This window comes from Chiloscyllium plagiosum, unplaced genomic scaffold (genome assembly GCF_037043375.1).
Source record: "Chiloscyllium plagiosum isolate Xiang-an unplaced genomic scaffold, Cpla_swu_hap1 HiC_scaffold_13, whole genome shotgun sequence".
In the NCBI taxonomy this organism is placed as follows: domain Eukaryota; kingdom Metazoa; phylum Chordata; class Chondrichthyes; order Orectolobiformes; family Hemiscylliidae; genus Chiloscyllium; species Chiloscyllium plagiosum.
Genome location: NW_028270151.1, coordinates 9692927 through 9710458, shown reverse-complemented (window position 1 = coordinate 9710458; position 17532 = coordinate 9692927). Strand labels below are relative to the sequence as shown.

The 17532-nt window shown below is 47.9% G+C and overlaps 1 protein-coding gene across 2 annotated transcripts in view; it reads left to right on the top strand.

Annotated features, from left to right (window-relative positions):
• The first annotated feature begins 253 nt into the window (after positions 1–253).
• LOC122555665 (phospholipid scramblase 1-like) overlaps positions 254–17532 on the top strand; it is an 85843-nt gene continuing 68564 nt past the window's right edge. For both annotated transcript variants that reach the window (XM_087993214.1, XM_087993213.1), the window contains exons 1-2: positions 254–582; positions 1819–1944. The gene's annotated coding sequence lies outside the window, so the exon portion shown is untranslated. The remainder of the gene's footprint in view (positions 583–1818; positions 1945–17532) is intronic.

Genomic DNA, 17532 nt, shown 5'->3' with positions numbered 1-17532 from the left:
TGACTCTATGGTTGCTTTGAACACCTTCAGTGTCGTGATGCAGCGAGAGCAATTACAGGTCCCAGTCCATCCTGATTGGTCAGGATGTTGCCATGAAGATGCAACAGAGATTGGCAGTCTCTATGACACCCGTCTTTTATTTCAGTGCCAGTTTCATATCATTGGAATGCAGTGGGCATACAGGAGCAGAGTTTTAGCAGAGGAGTTACTGCTAATCACGACAGATACTCTGCCTGATCCTCACTGACTGGACAGGCTGAGTTCAGCTGATTGAGAGCGATGGGACAGAAATGAGCTTTAGATGTTGTCATGGGAAATAAGATTCATTTCCCCCGCACAGAGCACAGTATTATCAGATCTGAAGTGACTGGTAGACAGAGTGAATGACACACCGTGCAGAACTAGGGAGCAGTGAGTGAGAGAACTGCCTTCAGTATTCTGATGTGCTAAAGGAATCTATATAAAACATGTCAGTGGAGCAGAGGCACTTGGCTCTGGAGAGTATTTTGACCCGACTGCAGTATGTAAGCAGCTGATATTGGAAGGGAAAAACAACCAGACCCACTTACGCAGACACCGCAGGTAACTTTTCTCTCTTTATCTCTCTTGAGACAAGACGAGTAAGCATTCTACCTGAATGCATTTCACAACCGCAATTAAACAGTCATTGCTGTGAAGCTGGTGGAATATCTGAGGGAGATCGCTGTTCCTGGAGCTGTCAGGTCAGTTCCCATATAAGATCAGTGGGAGTCCATCGAATTCATCTTTCCCATTTCACAGACAATGACCGTTTCTAATGACAGAGGCAGACGTCCATCCCGAAAATGAGAATTGAACCATCTCCCAATGGCTTTGCTGTCACTAAATAAGCACATAAGGAGCAGGAGTAGGCCATTCAGCCCCTCCAGCCTGCTCTGCCATTCAATACAATCACGGTCGATCTCACCATGGCCTCAAGTCCACTTCCCTACCCGCTCTCCATAACCCTTCAACCCGTTACTAATTATAAATCTGTCTATCTCCTCCTTATATTTACTCAGAGTCCCAGCATCCACCACATTCTGCGGGAGTGAATTCCACAGATTCACGGCCTTTTGAGAGAAATAATTTCTCCTCCTCTCTGCTTTCATTTTGCTCTCCCTTATTCTGAAGCTGTGACCTTTCATTGTAGATTGCCCCACAGGAGAAAACACCCTCCCTATATCTCCTTGGCCAATCCTCTTATGCATCTTGTACACCTTTGAAACTTTATTGCTGGAACAGCACAGCAGGTCAGGCAGCATCCAGGGAACAGGAGATTCGACGTTTCGGGCACAGGCCCTTCTTCAGGAAAGATTCTGGATTCTTCAGGATTTCCTGAAGAAGGGCCTGTGCCCGAAACGTCGAATCTCCTGTTCCCTGGATGCTGCCTGACCTGCTGTGCTGTTCCAGCAATAAAGTTTCAACTTTGATCTCCAGCATCTGCAGACCTCACTTTCTCCTCTTGTACACCTTCCCTCATTCCTTTGAAATTTTAATCAGAATAGATCGAAACTTCTCAATCTCTTCTCATAAGACAAGCCTTTCATCTCTGGAACAAAACACATGAACCTTCTCTGAACTGCCTCCAGTGTAACTGCATCGAGTAAAGGGATGGAATTGTATGTTGTTACACCGGGTGCTGTCTTACCAATGTTTTGCACAGTTTCAATAATACTTCCCCATGTTTACACTCCATTCCTAAAGCACCAAAATTCCCAAACGATCAACTTCCTGGATTAAAACCAAAAAAGGGTGGGTTACTGGATCCGAAACATTAACTCTGGTTTCTCTCCACAGATGCTGCCAGCCCCACCGAGCTTGTCCAGCAATTTCTGTTTTTGTTTCCAATCAACTTCCTGGGGTTTGCTGATGGCCAGACACTCAGTTGGATCAGTCGCATAAATATTGTGGCTACAGGATCAGGTCAGAGACCAGAATACAACATTGAGCACCTCACATCCTAGCACCCCTATCTCTCTGTCTGTCAGTCTGTCTGTCTGTCCCCCACCGACAAGGCACAAGTCAGGAGTGTGATGGAATGCCCACCACCCCCCCCACTTGCCTGAAGGAGTGGAGGTCCAACAACACTCAAGTAGCTGTGGGCTTCATGGTGGCTGAGCGGTTAACACTGCTGTCTCACAGCAGCAGGCACCCGGGTTCGATTCCTGCCTCGGGTGACTGTCTGGGAGGTGCTTGCACGTTCTCCCCGTGCCTGTGTGTTTTTCCTCCGGGTGCTCCGGTTTCCCCCCACAGTTCAGCAGGTTAGGTGAATTGGCCATGCTAAATTACCCATAGTGTTCAGGTTTAGTTAGGTGCATTATTCAGGGTAAATATAGAGTAATAGGGGTAGTGGAATGGGTTTGGGTGGGTTACTCTTTGGAGGGTTGGTGTGGATTTATTGGTCATTGATGGACAGTGTATACATAGGAACATACTGAACAGGTGTAAGAGTAGGTCACTTCAGCATTTCGAACCTGCTCTGTCATCCAACAAGATTGTGACAAATCCAATTATATGCTCAAACCTGAATTCCCACCCATCCATGATAACCTTTCACCTTCCTGGATGAGAAATGATCTATCTCCCTCTGCCTTGAAAACTAGTCAAGTTCTCTGTTTCCACCACCCTTTCAGAGAGTTCCAAAGACTCATGAACCTCCGAAGGAACCTCTGAGCTGCTCTGGAAGGTTAGATCGTATGGAAACCAGGGGGAGCTGGCAAATTGGAGACACAATTGACTTGATGGCAGGAAGCAGAGGGTAATAGTGGAAGGATGTTTGTCAGACTGGAGGCCTGTGACTTGTGAAGTGCCTCAGGGGCCGATGTTGGGCTCATTGCTGTTAATGCAGTTAATTGCTATATCAATGATTTGGATGAGAATGTACAAGGCATGATTAGTAAATATGCAGATGACACTAAAATAGGCAGTATCATGGACAGTGAGGGAGGTTATCAGAAATTGCAGCAGGACCTTGATCAGCTGGGGAAGTGGGCTGAGAAACGGCAAATGGAGTTTAATATAGATAGGTGTGAGGTCTTGCATTTTGGAAAGTCATATCAAGGTAAGAATTTCATGGTGAATGGTTGGGCCTTAAGGAGTGTAGTGGAACAGAGGGACCTTGGAGCTCAGGTGTATGATTCTCTATAAGTGGAGTCATGGATAGACAGGGCAGTGAAGAAGGCTTTTGGCACATTGGCCTTCATCAGTCAGGGCATTGAGTGTAGAAATTGGCAAGTTATGTTGCAGTTATACAGGACGTTGGTGAGGCCACACTTGGAATATTGTGGTCAGTTTTGGTCACCTTGCTATAGGAAGGATGTATTAAATCGGAAAGAGTGCAGAAGAAATTTACAAGGATGCTGCCTGGACTCAACAGTCTGAGTTATAGGGAGAGGTTGGACAAGCTAAGACATTTTCCTTTAGAGTGTAGGAGACTGAGGGACGATCTTATAGAGGTGTATAAGATCATGAGACAAATGGATAGGGTGAATGCACTCAGTCTTTTTCCCAGGGTTGGGGAATTGAGGACTAGAGGGCATTAGTTTAAGGTTAGAGGGAAAAGAATAAAAGGGAACCCGAGGGGTAATGTTTTCACACAGAGGGTGGTATACATATGGAATGAGCTGCCAGGGGAAGTGGTTGAGGTGGGTACATTAACAGTATTTAAAAGGCATTTAACAAATACATGGATAAGAAAGATTTAGAAGCAAAAGGGTCAATGCTGGGAAATGGGGTTGGCGTGGATGGACATTTTGGTCGGCACTGACCAGTTTGGGTTAAGGGGCCTGTCTCCATGCTGTGTGAGGAAAAACTTTCACCTCATCTCTGTTGGAAACAGGTGATTTCTGTTCTAGATTCTCTCTTACAGGAAACATTCTCTCCACATCTATCCTGTCAAGACCAGTCACACCTTCCTGTTCGAAATTCATCACTAAAGTAAAGGTGCCGTCACCTTACCAGAACATAGGGCTGCTGTCTTATTAGGAAGTGATGACTGGAGGTTGTTTAACCTGAGGGTCACCACACCTCAACTGAGGGGAGAGGTTGAGGAGGAGACTCCTTCATGGTAACCTCAGCTGGTGTGGGAGTTGAACCCGCACTGTCAGCACTGTACTATATTGTTGTCTAGCCTACCTGAACTAACTGCCCCTGACCAACAAGTTACCCACTGCAGCAACTCACCAAAAGAACAAGAGAGAAGTGCAACACAGTAACAGGCCCTTCGGCCCTCCAAAACTGTGCCGATCATCACGCCCTAACTAAACTAAAAAACAAACCTTCTGCCCTTATTTGGTCCCTATCCCTCTATTCCCTCCCTGTTCATGTAACCATCCAGATACTTCTTCAGTGTCACCAATGTCCCAGCTTTCACCACCTCTCCTGGCAGTGTGTTCCAGGCTCCTCTGTGTGAAAAATGTCCCTCACACATCTCCCTTAAACTCTCCCCCTCTCACCGTGAACCTGTGTCCCCTTGTAATTGAAACTTCAACCCTGGGAAAAAGCCTCTGACCATCCACCCTATCGATGCCTCTCATAACTGTGTAGACCTCTATCAGGTCTCCTCTCAGCCATCGTCTTTCTAGTGAAAACAATCCTAGTCTTTTTAACATTTCCTCATAACCAAGGTCCTTGGGGCAACACCCTGGTGAACCTTCTCTGCACTGTCTGTCCAAAGCCTCCATGTCCTTCTGGTAGTGTGGTGACCAGAACTGCACACAATCTGCAAATGCGGCTTCACAAGGGTTTTATATAGCTCCTTTATCAAGGCTCCTAGACAGCGCCTTCCAGTTCCATGACTACTGCCATCCCAATGGACAAGGGTCGCAGATGTAAGGGAACACCAGCAAGTTTCCCTCCAAATCACACTCTCTCTTGTTGTGGAACTACAGTGCCATTGCTTCACTGTTGCTGGGTCAACATCATAGAATTTCCTTCTTAACAGCACAATAGTTACTTACACCACGCAGACTGCTGTAGATCAAGAAAACAGCTTGCCACCATTTTATCAAGAGATATTAGGTAAACGTAACCAATGTTAGCATCAATCGTGATGACCACATCCTGTTATGGACCAGACTAGAACCCCTCAAAATATTTAAGGAGGTAGCCTAGACCCTAACTTTTTCTAATTTTAATGATAAATGTAAGGTGCAGTGTTCAACTGGTCAAATTACTCAATGTTAAGCAATTTATTCAAACTCTACAGTTAAAATGCAACAAAAGAAAGAAGAACTTAGAGTAACTTAAATCTGTTGGAAAACTTAACACTATAACAGATACATTACCTGTTACTAATTAACTGTTCAAATATAGTAACATCCCATGATCACACGCCTTGGCAAAAAGGCAAATTCAGACACAGATTCTCACATGCAATGTCAGGAGGAGGAAGGGAAACTCCAGCTTCTAGTTGTAACCAAGAGAGGGGAGAAATTAGCTTCTTCTTCAAAACTCCAGCAGCTTCTGCTGAATCTAAAAGCTAAAAAAAAACCAGAAGTCCGGGTCTGGGAGAGCTGGCGACACCCATCCAGGTCGCTTCTTTTGTTCCAACTTTCCAAAAAGACCCCAAGGCTTCACAAGCTGTGTATGTAACCACAGACTGTTCACTGCCTCTCATTCAATTGCTCTGTTAAAAGAGGCCAGGACAATATACACCTCTTATAGCCGCAGTATTGTCACATTCCCATGTGCAGATTCAGCAAAACATTAAGATTAAGTGGAAGAAGCTATTCGGCCAATCATATCTGTGCCGATAATCTGGGCTTTTCAATTGGCCACACTCGCATGGTTTGTTTTCATGGCTCTGTTATTTAATTCCATTTTTAAAATCTACTTTATAAAAAAGCTGGAATTGAATCTTCTTCCAGCATCATTTAACTGGACTGTTAATCGAGCTCATTGTCATGATGGGACGTGTCTGCATCTTTTTTTAAAAATGCATTGCGACCTTGAACAATTGTCAATCACTATCCAACTCAAAAGTATATGATGGAGTAGTTTCATGATTCATAAGGCAAGTCTGAAACAGCAGTGGTAGAAGACGGATGTACTAATCTGAGTTCCAGTGAATATTATTTGCATATATTTTTAAGTTCAACTAAAGAATATGCATTTTGTTTTACCAATACTTGTGTATGATTGGTTTACAGAAGAAAAATAGTGACAGCTTGTGGCATTTGGAGGTTTTTTTTTGCTTCTTGATGACACTGTAACATAATGGCTGTGTGATTTTGAAAATTTGGCTGTAAAAGACAGACTCATAGAATGTCACAGTCCAGAATGAAATTTCCAACCCCATTGTGCCTCTATTGGCTCTGGAACCAGCTAGGAGAAAGTGATGACTGCAGATGCTGGAGACCAGAGTTGAAAAATGTGGTGCTGGAAAAACACAGCAGGTCAGGCAGCATCCGAGGAGCAGGAGAATCGACGTTTCGGGCATAAGCCCTTGTTCAGGAATGAGGCTGGTGTGCCAAGCGGGCTGAGATAAAAGGTTGGGGGGAGGGAATTTAGGGGAAGGGGATTGGGAATGCGATAGGTGGAAGGAGGTTAAGGTGAGGGTGATAGGCCGGAGAGGGGGTGGGGGCGGAGAGGTCGGGAAGAAGATTGCAGGTCAAGAGGGCAGTGCTGAATCCGAGGATTGGGACTGAGATAAGGTGGGGGAAGGGGAAATGAGGAAGCTGGAGAAATCTACATTCATCCCTTGTGGTTGGAGGGTTCCTAGGTGGAAGATGAGGCGCTCTTCCTCCAGGCGTAGTGTGGCCAGGGTCTGGCGATGGAGGAGGCCAAGGACCTGCATGTCCTTGGCGGAGTGGGAGGGGGAGTTAAAGTGTTGAGCCACGGGGTGGTTGGGTTGGTTGGTGCGGGTGTCCCAGAGGCATTCCCTGAAACGTTCCGCAAGTAGGCGGCCTGTCTCCCCAATATAGAGGAGACCACATCGGGTGCAGTGGATACAGTAAATGATGTGTGTGGAGGTGCAGGTGAATTTGCGACGGATATGGAAGGATCCATTGGGGTCTTGGAGGGAGGTGAAGGGGGAGGTGTGGGCGCAAGTTTTGCACTTCTTGCGGTTGCAGGGGACGGTGCCGGGAGTGGAGGTTGGGTTGGTAGGGGGTGTGGACCTGACGAGGGAGTCGCAGAGGGAGTGGTCTCTTCTGAATGCTGATAGGGGTGGGGAGGGAAATATATCCCTGGTGAGGTCTGTCTGGAGGTGGCGGAAATGAGGAAGGATGATACGATGTATCTGGAGATTGGTGGGGTGAAAGGTGAGGACCAGTGAGGCGTCCTGGTGGCGATTGGAGGGGCGGGGTTCAAGGGCGGAGGAGCGGGAAGTGGAGGAGATGCAGTGGAGAGCATCGTCGACCACATCGGAGGGGAACCAGCTACCCAGCTCGTCCCATTCTCCAGCCCTATCTCTGTAGTCCTCTGAACTCAGCACATTTGGATATATATCCAACTCTCCTTTGCAACCTCGTATGAAAGCCACCTCCCCCACTGTCCCAGGTGGCACATTCCAAATTCTAACAGTTTCTTCTCATCTCACTCCGAGCCCACTTGTTGACAGTCTGAAATTGTGACACATAGTTAATGATACATCAACTAGTGAAAACAGAATATCCTTTTTTATAGTGTCAAAATTGTTCACAATTCTGAACGCCTCAATAAGGCCACCTCTTGATCTTCTCTGCTCCAAGAAGAATAAGTCCAATTTCTCTAATCTTTCCTTGTATCTAAAATCTTTCATCCCTGGTATCATTCCAATAAATCTCCTTTGCACTTTCTCCAGAACATCCTTCCTTAAATAATGTGCCCAGAATTGAACACAATAGTCCAGATGTGGTCTGACCAATGGTATGTTGAGGTGGAGCATCACTTCCTTGCTTCTATACTCTACGGTTTTTTTTCATTTATTCACCGGGTGAGGGCATCGCTGGCTAGGCCAGCATTTATTACCCATCCCTAATTGCCCAGAGGGCAGTTAAAAGTCAACCATATTGCTATGAGTCTGGAGTCACATGGAGGCCAGACCAGATAAGGATGGCAGTTTCCTTCCCAAAAGTACATTGTTATGAAGATGTGGGTGTACTTTACCCTTAAGAGAGTTAAAAGCTAGCAGAACTACCTGACACAGCACCAAATGTTCTGAATAGGGTCGCATTGTAACACTTGGTAGAAATCAAGATTAGCTGGTCACCCGAAAATGACAAAACAGATCTGAATTAGGCCAATCGGTTTAAATTATATCCTGAAAAATATCAAATTCCAATCAAGTTTGAATTTAATATATTGACGATCTTAAAAGCCTATGCCACAATCTGATTCTTTGGGGGTATAAGATGGGAAAATTGAACAGCTGGGGGGAGAACTGCCAAGCCAAGCCAACTGCCCGGAGAATAGCTCTCTTAAAGGTACCTTTATTGACCTGTGAAGCATAATCCCCAAGAAGAAGAAAATAAGACACAGGAAGATCCAAATAGAAGATTCGGCAGCTGGCTGGTTTTGAAAACTTGAATTTTTGATAAATTTTAATCAGGAGGTTTTATCGGACTAGTATTATAGAAGGGGAAAGTAAAAGATAGGTTAGAGGAAGGATATAGTTGTAAATAGTTGTTAGTTAATTATTCTCTGTTATACCTTAAGAAATAAAGCGGTTACTTTTTGCTTTAAATAGTTCTTGGCCTCTCAATTTTCACAGATTGCAGCACATTATAAATCTTTTCTGTGTTGCTGCTTTAAATTAAGCAGCAGGGTTTACCCTGTGCCGTAACAACATTAGTGAACCAGATGGGGTTTTTTTCTGCCAACCAACAACGAATTTATGGTCATTAGACACTATAGGAAGATGCTGAACAGGCTGGGGCTGTTTTCCTTGGCGCGTCGGAGGCTGAGGGGTGACCTTATAGAGATTTACAAAATGATGAGGGGCATGGATAGGGTAAATAGGCAAAGTCTTTTCCCTGGGGTGGGGGAGTCCAGAACTAGAGGGCATAGGTTTAGCGTGAGAAGGGAAAGATATAAAAGAGACCTAAGGGGTAACTTTTTTCACACAGAGGGTGGTACGTGTCTGGAATGAGCTGCCAGAGGAAGTGGTGTAGGCTGGTACAATTGCAACATTTAAGAGACATTTGGATGGGTATATGAATAGGAAGGGTTTGGTGGGATATGGGCCGGGTGCTGGCAGGTGGGACTAGATTGGGTTGGGATATCTGGTCAGCATGGACGGGTTGGACCGAAGGGCCTGTGTCCGTGCTGTACATCTCTCTGACTCGATGACTTCATTCTAGATTTTCTTTTATTGGAGTCTGCCAAGACAGGATATGAATCTGGGTCCCCAGAACTTTACCTGGATTATTCTGGATTAACAGTTCAGAGATAATACCACTAGGCCATCACCTCCCTACCTCTCTATTTATAAACCCAAGGATCCTATAGGCCTTCTTAGCAACCGTTTTAACTCGCCTCACCACTGTCAGTGAATTACAGAGGAACCTTGATTATCTGAAGGACACAGGTGGGGAGTATTTCATTCAGTTAATCAAATGCTGGATAATCAAATGCCAGATAATATAGTTAGCCACGCATCAGGACCTTGTGATCTTGTTCAGATGATCCAAAGTTCGGTTAAGCAAATGTCAGATAATTGAGTTTCCTCTGTATACACTTCAACCCGAGGTCCCTCTGCTCCTGTACTCCCCTCAAGGGTGTACTATTGACCCTGCGTGGTCTCTCTGTATCTCACCAACCAATTGAAATTCATCTGTCAGGTATCTGCTCTGAAGTCTCTCAGCATCATTCTCACGAAGTGCAGCACTCACTTGGCACCAATGATGACACTTGAACATTGACGGAATGGAAGCCTTTTCTGTTGATGAGGTGAGATAGGGCTGGAGAATGGGACTAGCTGGGTAGCTCTTTCTGGAGCTGCTATAAACACAATGGATTCAATGGCTCCTTTGGAACTGTAACATGATTTTATCTGCCTATTAATGCACTAGTTGTACACCAGTGGAAAGTCAGCCATGTTGCTGAATTCTACCCCCCGGGATCTAGCGCTGACCTGGCTATGGGGAAACGAGATAAAGCCATGTGGTCTGGCATTGGTACCAGCCTTGATGCTTTTGCGATTGAGAGACCCTACATAACTATCCAGTGGACCCAAGGAAGGACTCAGTCACATAATGGCTCAGCGCTGTTCTCACCTTCACCTTCAGAAACGAAAGCAAAAATTGCCGGAGACACTCAGCAGGTCTGGCAGCACCTGTGGACAGAAAGCAGAGTTAACATTTTGGGTTCAGCGACCCTTCTTCAGAATTTACAACTGTCATCTTGTTGGCCAAGGGAGGAAATGGCCGAGTGGTATTATCGCTTGTCTGTTAATCCAGAGACCCAGGTAATGTTCAGGGACCCAGGTTCAGATCCTGCTACAGCAGATAGTGAAATAAAAGCCTGGAATTAAGAGCTAATGGTGACCATGAATCCATTTTCAGAAAACCCTGGCTGGTTCATTGCTATCCTTCCCTGGTCTGACCTACATGTGACTCCAGAACCACAGCAATGTGGTTGACTCTTAACTGCCCTCTGGGTAATAAATACTAACCTAACCAGTGATCCCCCCCACACAACCTGTGATCAGAGAAATAAGAAACGATTCTGTCCGGCACCAACAGTTAGCATGATTCAACCACAGTGTCCCAGGACACCCTCAGTCTGTGCCAACACTGCACCCCATTCAGCTGGAGGAAATGGCACTGAAGGCAGTAGACTCTAACCCTCCTGTACCCCCTGAGGGGTCCTTCAGCTGTGATCTCACCATGTTGAGGCAGCTTGGTTATCCGCTGAAGTGAGCTGTTGCTCCTCCATTGCTCTGCATGTTTGTTGCATCACAGTAACCCTGACGATAACCCTTGCTGCGGCTGGATCCGTCAATCACCCTGGCAACGAACCGGAGTGAAGCTCATTACAAACAGAAAAGGCCGTTAGTAACATGAGCAATCAGCATTCACATCACTCACAAATGGTGGTTCACCCAACTCCCCCATACAATGGGGCATGGAGCACTCTGATAAGGAGGGTCATGGTAATTTGACATTGCACCTTATTCCGATGAAGGCACATTGCGAGGGCTGTACGAATCCAGGTCGTTCTGCTACAACGAGCTGTACTCATGCAGGGTTCGTGAACACCATTTCACTGTTATGCCATTGCTGAATTGGGGACGCTGTTTCAAAAGTGTAAACTTTTAAAGCATGTGTTTACTGACAATTACTTCACCAACACTTTAAGCGATGTTTCTAAAGCGCAATTTTTCTATAACGCGGGGGTGCACAAGACCGCAACATCGATTTACAGAAGAATTGCCTGTACTGAACTCTTCCTCTCCCAGCCACATATCACCAACTGAAGGGACCGAAGAACATCTTAACTTAGATCTGTCATCAGTACCATGGCCCCAAGAAGCTTATGTGATCTTTGTGCATTGTGTGACCCTCAGGCGCCTCTTCTCAGGTCACCTGGATGGAAGAAGACAGAGGGTAGTAGTTGATGGCAAAGTTTCTTCATGGAGTGCCGTCACTAGCGGTGTTCCGCAAGGATATGTTTTGGGACCATTGCTGTTTGTCATTTTTATAAATGACCTGGAAGAGGGGTTAGAAGGTTGGGTGAGCAAGTTTGCGGATGATACGAAAGTCGGAGGAGTTGTTGACAGTGAGGAAGGATGTGGCAGGTTACAGCAGGATATAGAGAAGCTGCAGAGCTGGGCAGAAAGGTGGCAAATGGAATTCAATGTAGCTAAGTGTGAGGTGATTCACTTTGGGAAGAATAACAAAAAGATGGGGTACTGGGCTAATGGTCGGATACTTGGTAGTGTGGATGAGCAGAGGGATCTTGGTGTCCATGTACACAGATCTCTGAAAGTTGCCACCCAGGTAAATAGTGCGGTGAGGAAGGCATATGGCGTACTGGCTTTTATTGGTAGAGGAATTGAGTTCCGGAGTCCTGAGGTCATGATGCAGTTGTATAAGACTCTGGTGCGGCCGCATCTGGAATATTGTGTGCAGTTTTGGTCGCCATACTATAGGAAGGATGTGGAGGCACTGGAACGGGTGCAGAGGAGGTTTACCAGGATGTTGCCTGGTATGGAAGGAAGATCGTATGAGGAAAGACTGAGACACTTGGGGCTGTTTTCATTAGAGAAAAGAAGGTTTAGGGGTGACTTGATTGAGGTGTACAAGATGATTAGGGGTTTAGATAGGGTTGACCATGAGAACCTTTTTCCACGTATGGAGTCAGCTATTACAAGGGGGCATAGCTTTAAATTAAGGGGGGGTAGATATAGGACTGAAGTTAGGGGTAGGTTCTTCACTCAGCGAGTCGTAAGTTCATGGAATGCCCTGCCAGTAGCAGTGGTGGACTCTCCCTCTTTATGGGCATTTAAGCGGGCATTGGATAGGTATATGGAGGATAGTGGGTTAGTATAGGTTAGGTGGGCTTGGATCGGCGCAACATCGAGGGCCAAAGGGCCTGTACTGCGCTGTATTCTTCTATGTTCTATGTTCTATTATTGTTTCTCAGCGTTGTTAATTTTCAAAATGCAAAGCCCAAAGACATGGCCAATGTAGAATGTGACTAGAATTTGTATGCTAATAGTTATGTACTGTATACATTGCACATGCATGATTATATGATTGGAAACATACTGGGGATTACTATTAGCCAGAAACATAACTGGACTAGATGTATAAATACAGTGGCTCAAGAGAAGGCCAGAAGCCAGGGATACTGTGGTGAGTAATTCACTTCCTAATTTCCCAAAGCCTGCCCACCATCTCCAAGGCACGAGTCCGGAGTGTGATGGAATACTCCCCGCTTGCCTGGATGGGTGCAGCCCCAACAACTGTGGTGCTGGAAAAGTGCAGCAGGCCAGGCAGCATCCGAGGAGCAGGAGAATTGACGTTTCAGGCATAAGCCCTCCTTCAGGAATGAGGCTGGTGTGCCAAGCGAGCCGAGATAAAAAGTGGGGGGGCGGAATTTGGGGGAGGGGCGCTGGGAATACGATAAGTGGAAGGAGGTGAGGGTGAGGGTGATAGGCCGAAAAGGGGGTGGGGGCGGAGAGGTCGGGAAGAAGATTGCAGGTCAAGAAGGCGGTGCTGAATCCGGGGGTTGGGACTGAGATAAGGTTGGGGGAGGGGAAATGAGGAAGCTGGAGAAATCTGCATTCATCCCTTGTGGTTGGAGGGTTCCGAGGCGGAAGATGAGGCGCTCTTCCTCTAGGCGTCGTGTTGCCATGGTCTGGTGATGGAGGAGGCCAAGGACCTGCATGTCCTTGGCGGAGTGGGAGAGGGAGTTAAAGTGTTGAGCCACAGGGCGGTTGGGTTGGTTGGTGCGGGTGTCCCAGAGGCATTCCCTGAAACGTTCCGCAAGTAGGTGGCCTGTCTCCCCAATGTAGAGGAGGCCAGATCGGGTGCAGCGGATGCAGTAAATGATGTGTGTGGAGGTGCAGGTGAATTTGCGACGGATATGGAAGGATCCATTGGGTTTTGGAGGGAGGTGAGGGGGGAGCTGTGGGCGCAAGTTTTGCACTTCTTGCGGTTGCAGGGGACGGTGCCGGGAGTGGAGGTTGGGTTGGTAGGGGGTGTGGACCTGATGAGGGAGTAGCGGAGGGAGTGGTCTCTCCGGAACGCTGATAGGGGAGGGGAGGGAAATATATCCCTGGTGGTGGGGTCTGTTTGGAGGTGACGGAAATGACGAAGGATGATACGATGTATCTGGAGGTTGGTGGGGTGGTAGGTGAGGACCAGTGGGGTTCTGTCCTGGTGGCGATTGGAAGGGCGGGGTTCAAGGGCGGAGGAGCAGGAAGTGGAGGAGATGGGGTGGAGGGCATCGTCGACCACGTTAGAGGGGAAATTGCGGTCTTTGAAGAAGGAGGCCATCTGGGTTGTTTGGTATTGGAATTGGTCCTCCTGGGAGCAGATGCGGCAGAGGCGATGGAATTGGGAATATGGGATGGCGTTTTTACAGGGGGCAAGGTGGGAGGAGGTGTAATCTAGGTAGCTCTGGGAGTCGGTCAGTTTATAGTAAATGTCTGTGTTGAGTCGGTCGCCCGAGATAGAAATGGAGAGGTCTCGGAAGGGGAGGGAGAAGTCTGAGATGGTCCAGGTAAATTTGAGGTCGGGGTGAAAGGTGTTAGTAAAGTGGATGAACTGTTCAACTTCCTCGTGGGAGTATGAGGTAGTGCCGATACAGTCATCGATATAGCGGAGGAAAAGGTGGGTGGTGGTGCCAGTGTAGTTGCGGAAGATGGACTGTTCCACATATCCTACGAAGAGGCAGGCATAGCTGGGGCCCATGCGGGTGCCCATGGCTACTCCTTTGGTTTGGAGGAAGTGGGAGGATTAGAAAGAGAAGCTGTTCAGGGTGAGGACTAGTTCAGTCAGTCGAAGGAGGGTGTCAGTGGAAGGGTACTGGTTGGTACGGCGGGAAAGGAAGAAGCGGAGGGCTTTGAGTCCTTCGTGATGGGGGATGGAGGTGTACAGGGACTGGATGTCCATGGTGAAGATAAGGCGTTGGGGGCCGGGGAAGCAAAAATCATGGAGGAGGTGGGTGGTGTCCCGAACGTAGGTGGGGAGTTCTTGGACTAAGGGGGACAGGACCGTGTCGAGGTATACAGAGATGAGTTCGGTGGGGCAGGAGTAGGCTGAGACAATGGGTCGGCCGGGGCACAGGTTTGTGGATTTTGGGCAGGAGGTAGAAACGGGCGGTGCGGGGTTGTGGGACTATGAGGTTGGAGGCGGTGGATGGGAGATCCCCTGAGGTGATGAGGTTATGGATGGTCTGGGAGATGATGGTTTGGTGGTGGGAGGTGGGGTCATGGTCAAGGGGGCAGTAGGAGGAGGTGTCCGCGAGTTGGCGTCTAGCTTCAGCAGTGTAAAGATCAGTGTGCCAAACTACCACTGCGCCTCCCTTGTCTGCCGGTTTGATGGTGGGGTTGGGGTTGGAGTGGCGGGAGTGGAGGGCTGCGTGAGGAAGGAGATGTGGCTGTGGTAGCGAGGCTGTTTCAGGACGTGACTGAAGAGTTCAGGGCAGAGGAGATGACCTGCGGGGTGCAGCCCCAACAACTCTCAAGAAGCTTGACACCATCCAGGAGAAAGCAGACCGCGTCATTGGCACCACATCCATTCCCTCCATCACTGATGCTCAGTAGCAGCAGTGTGTATTATCTATAAGATGCACTGCAGAAATTCACCAAGGATCCTTAGACAGCAGCTTCCAAACCCCTGACCGTTTTTATCTGGAAGGACAAGAGCAGCAGATACATCTGCAGGTTCCCCTCCAAACCACTCACCACCCTGACTTGGAAATATATCACCGTTCCTTGATCAAAATCCTGGAATTTCCTCCCTGAGGGCATTGTGGGCCTATCTGCAGTGCATGGTCTGCAGCAGTTCAAGGAGACAGCTCACCCCTACCTTCTCAAAGGCAGTTAAGGATGGGGCAATAAATCCTGGCCCACGCCACACAAGTGAAAATAAAAACATGGCTTTAATCTGTACTCGGCAAGTTCATGATTGATGCATTTACATCTTGAAGGACCTTACATCTCTGTTAAATGGCGCTCATGTTGTGGCCCAGAGGTAAAGCACTGACTCTGTCCAAACACTGTCACAGCCTCTTTCCACTCATCGGTTGCACATTGGAATTGGAAGATTGTGGAAGGCAACAAAGGGAGGTCCAGGGTCAGCCTAGTTACCAAGAACACTTGATGAAGCCAATTTTAAAGTGGAAGGCAGGAAGTTTGAGGAAAACTGTTTTCACCCAGAGGGTGGGGGTGGGGGTCTGGAATGCACTGCCTGATGGGTATAGTTGAGGCGGGAAACCTCACAACCTTGAAAAAGTTCTTAAATGAGCATTTGAAGTGTCCTAATATTGAAGCCATGGGCCTAGTGGGGAAAGTGGGACTAGTGTGGGCAGTGGCATGTTTTTGGCAGCACAGACCTGATGGACTGAAGGGCCTCTTCTGTACTGTACGATTCTTTGACCCTCCCCCTCCAGCCTAGTACCCCCAACCCTCCAAGCCCCTATCTATTTGTCGCTTCCCATGCACAACTCATCATTACCGATCACCACGCCCACACCCCCCACGTTGCCTCACCCACAACCTGAGATCTCCTTGACCCCAACACCATTCACTAGAGTTTGTTTCTGCTGTCTGCCATGATGTACGCTCCCTCTGATTGGAGCCATGGGGGGAGTGACTGTCTATAAACCCTGCCTCAGCATCCCACATCCTCCAATGCACTCCCCTCTCCCCATTTATATGTCGAATTTACTCCCCCTTTACCAATGTTGCTCCCTCAGCATCCCAGGTTGCTACCTCCAACCCTCTGCATTGAGTTTTCCCACCTCCCTATCACACTACTGACCCCTGATGCACTTCCCACTAACTCCCACCCACCAACATTCCTTGTGCTGACCCCTGGGAGTGACAATGGCCCAGCCTCTCCTCCTTCCCACTGGTTTGGACCTGGCTGGCCCTGAGGACTGATGACTGATCAGATCCTGAACCATGTCCCCCCAACTGAGTGGGCCTGCTCTCCAGACTGTAGTGAGACAGAGAGCCCGACCCTGACCTGCGCAAGCTGAAGATGACCTGTCCAAGCCTCTGGACTAATCACAGTGCTGCTTTTGACCAATTGTATGCTGGAGCCCCATTGACCTTACTAAGGATGACATCACTTTGAGGGGGGCATGGTGGCTCAGTGCTCAACATTGCTGTCTTACAGCGCCAGGGAACCTGGTACAATTCCACCCTCAGGTATCTGTGTGGAGTGAGAACATTCTCCCTGCGTCGATGTAGGTTTCCTCCAGGTGCTCTGGTTTCCTCCCTCAGTCCAAGGCTGTGCAGGTTAGGGTGGATTGGCCATGATATCATCAAATGTGTGGTGCTGGAAAAGCACAGCAGATCAGGCAGCATCCAAAGAGCAGGAGAATCAACACATTGAACATACGCAACATATTGAACATAAGCCCTTCATCAGGAACGAGGGAGTGGCCCAAGGGGGCTGAGAGATAAATGGGAGGGGGGTGGGACTGGGGGGGAAGGTAGCTGGGAATACGATAGGTAGATGAAGGTGGGGGTGATGGTGATAGGTTGGAGAGGACAGTGGAGCGGATAAGTGGGAAGGAAAATGGACAGGTAGGAGAGTTCATGAGGGCAGTGCCGAGTTGGAGAGTTGGAATTGGGATCAGTTGGGGGCATGGGAAGTGAAAAACCTGGTGAAATCTATATTGATCCATCACATCTGCCATTCCGTACTCACAATTCCTCTGTCTCTGCCGCATCTGCTCCCAGGAGGACCAAATCCACCACAGAGCATCCCAGATGGCCTCCTTCAAAGGCCACAATTTCCCCTCCCACGTGGTCAATGATGCCCTCCAGTGCATCTCCTCCACTTCCCGTACCTCTGCCCTTGAACCCCACCCCTCCAATCACAACAAGGACAGAACCCCCCCTTGTCC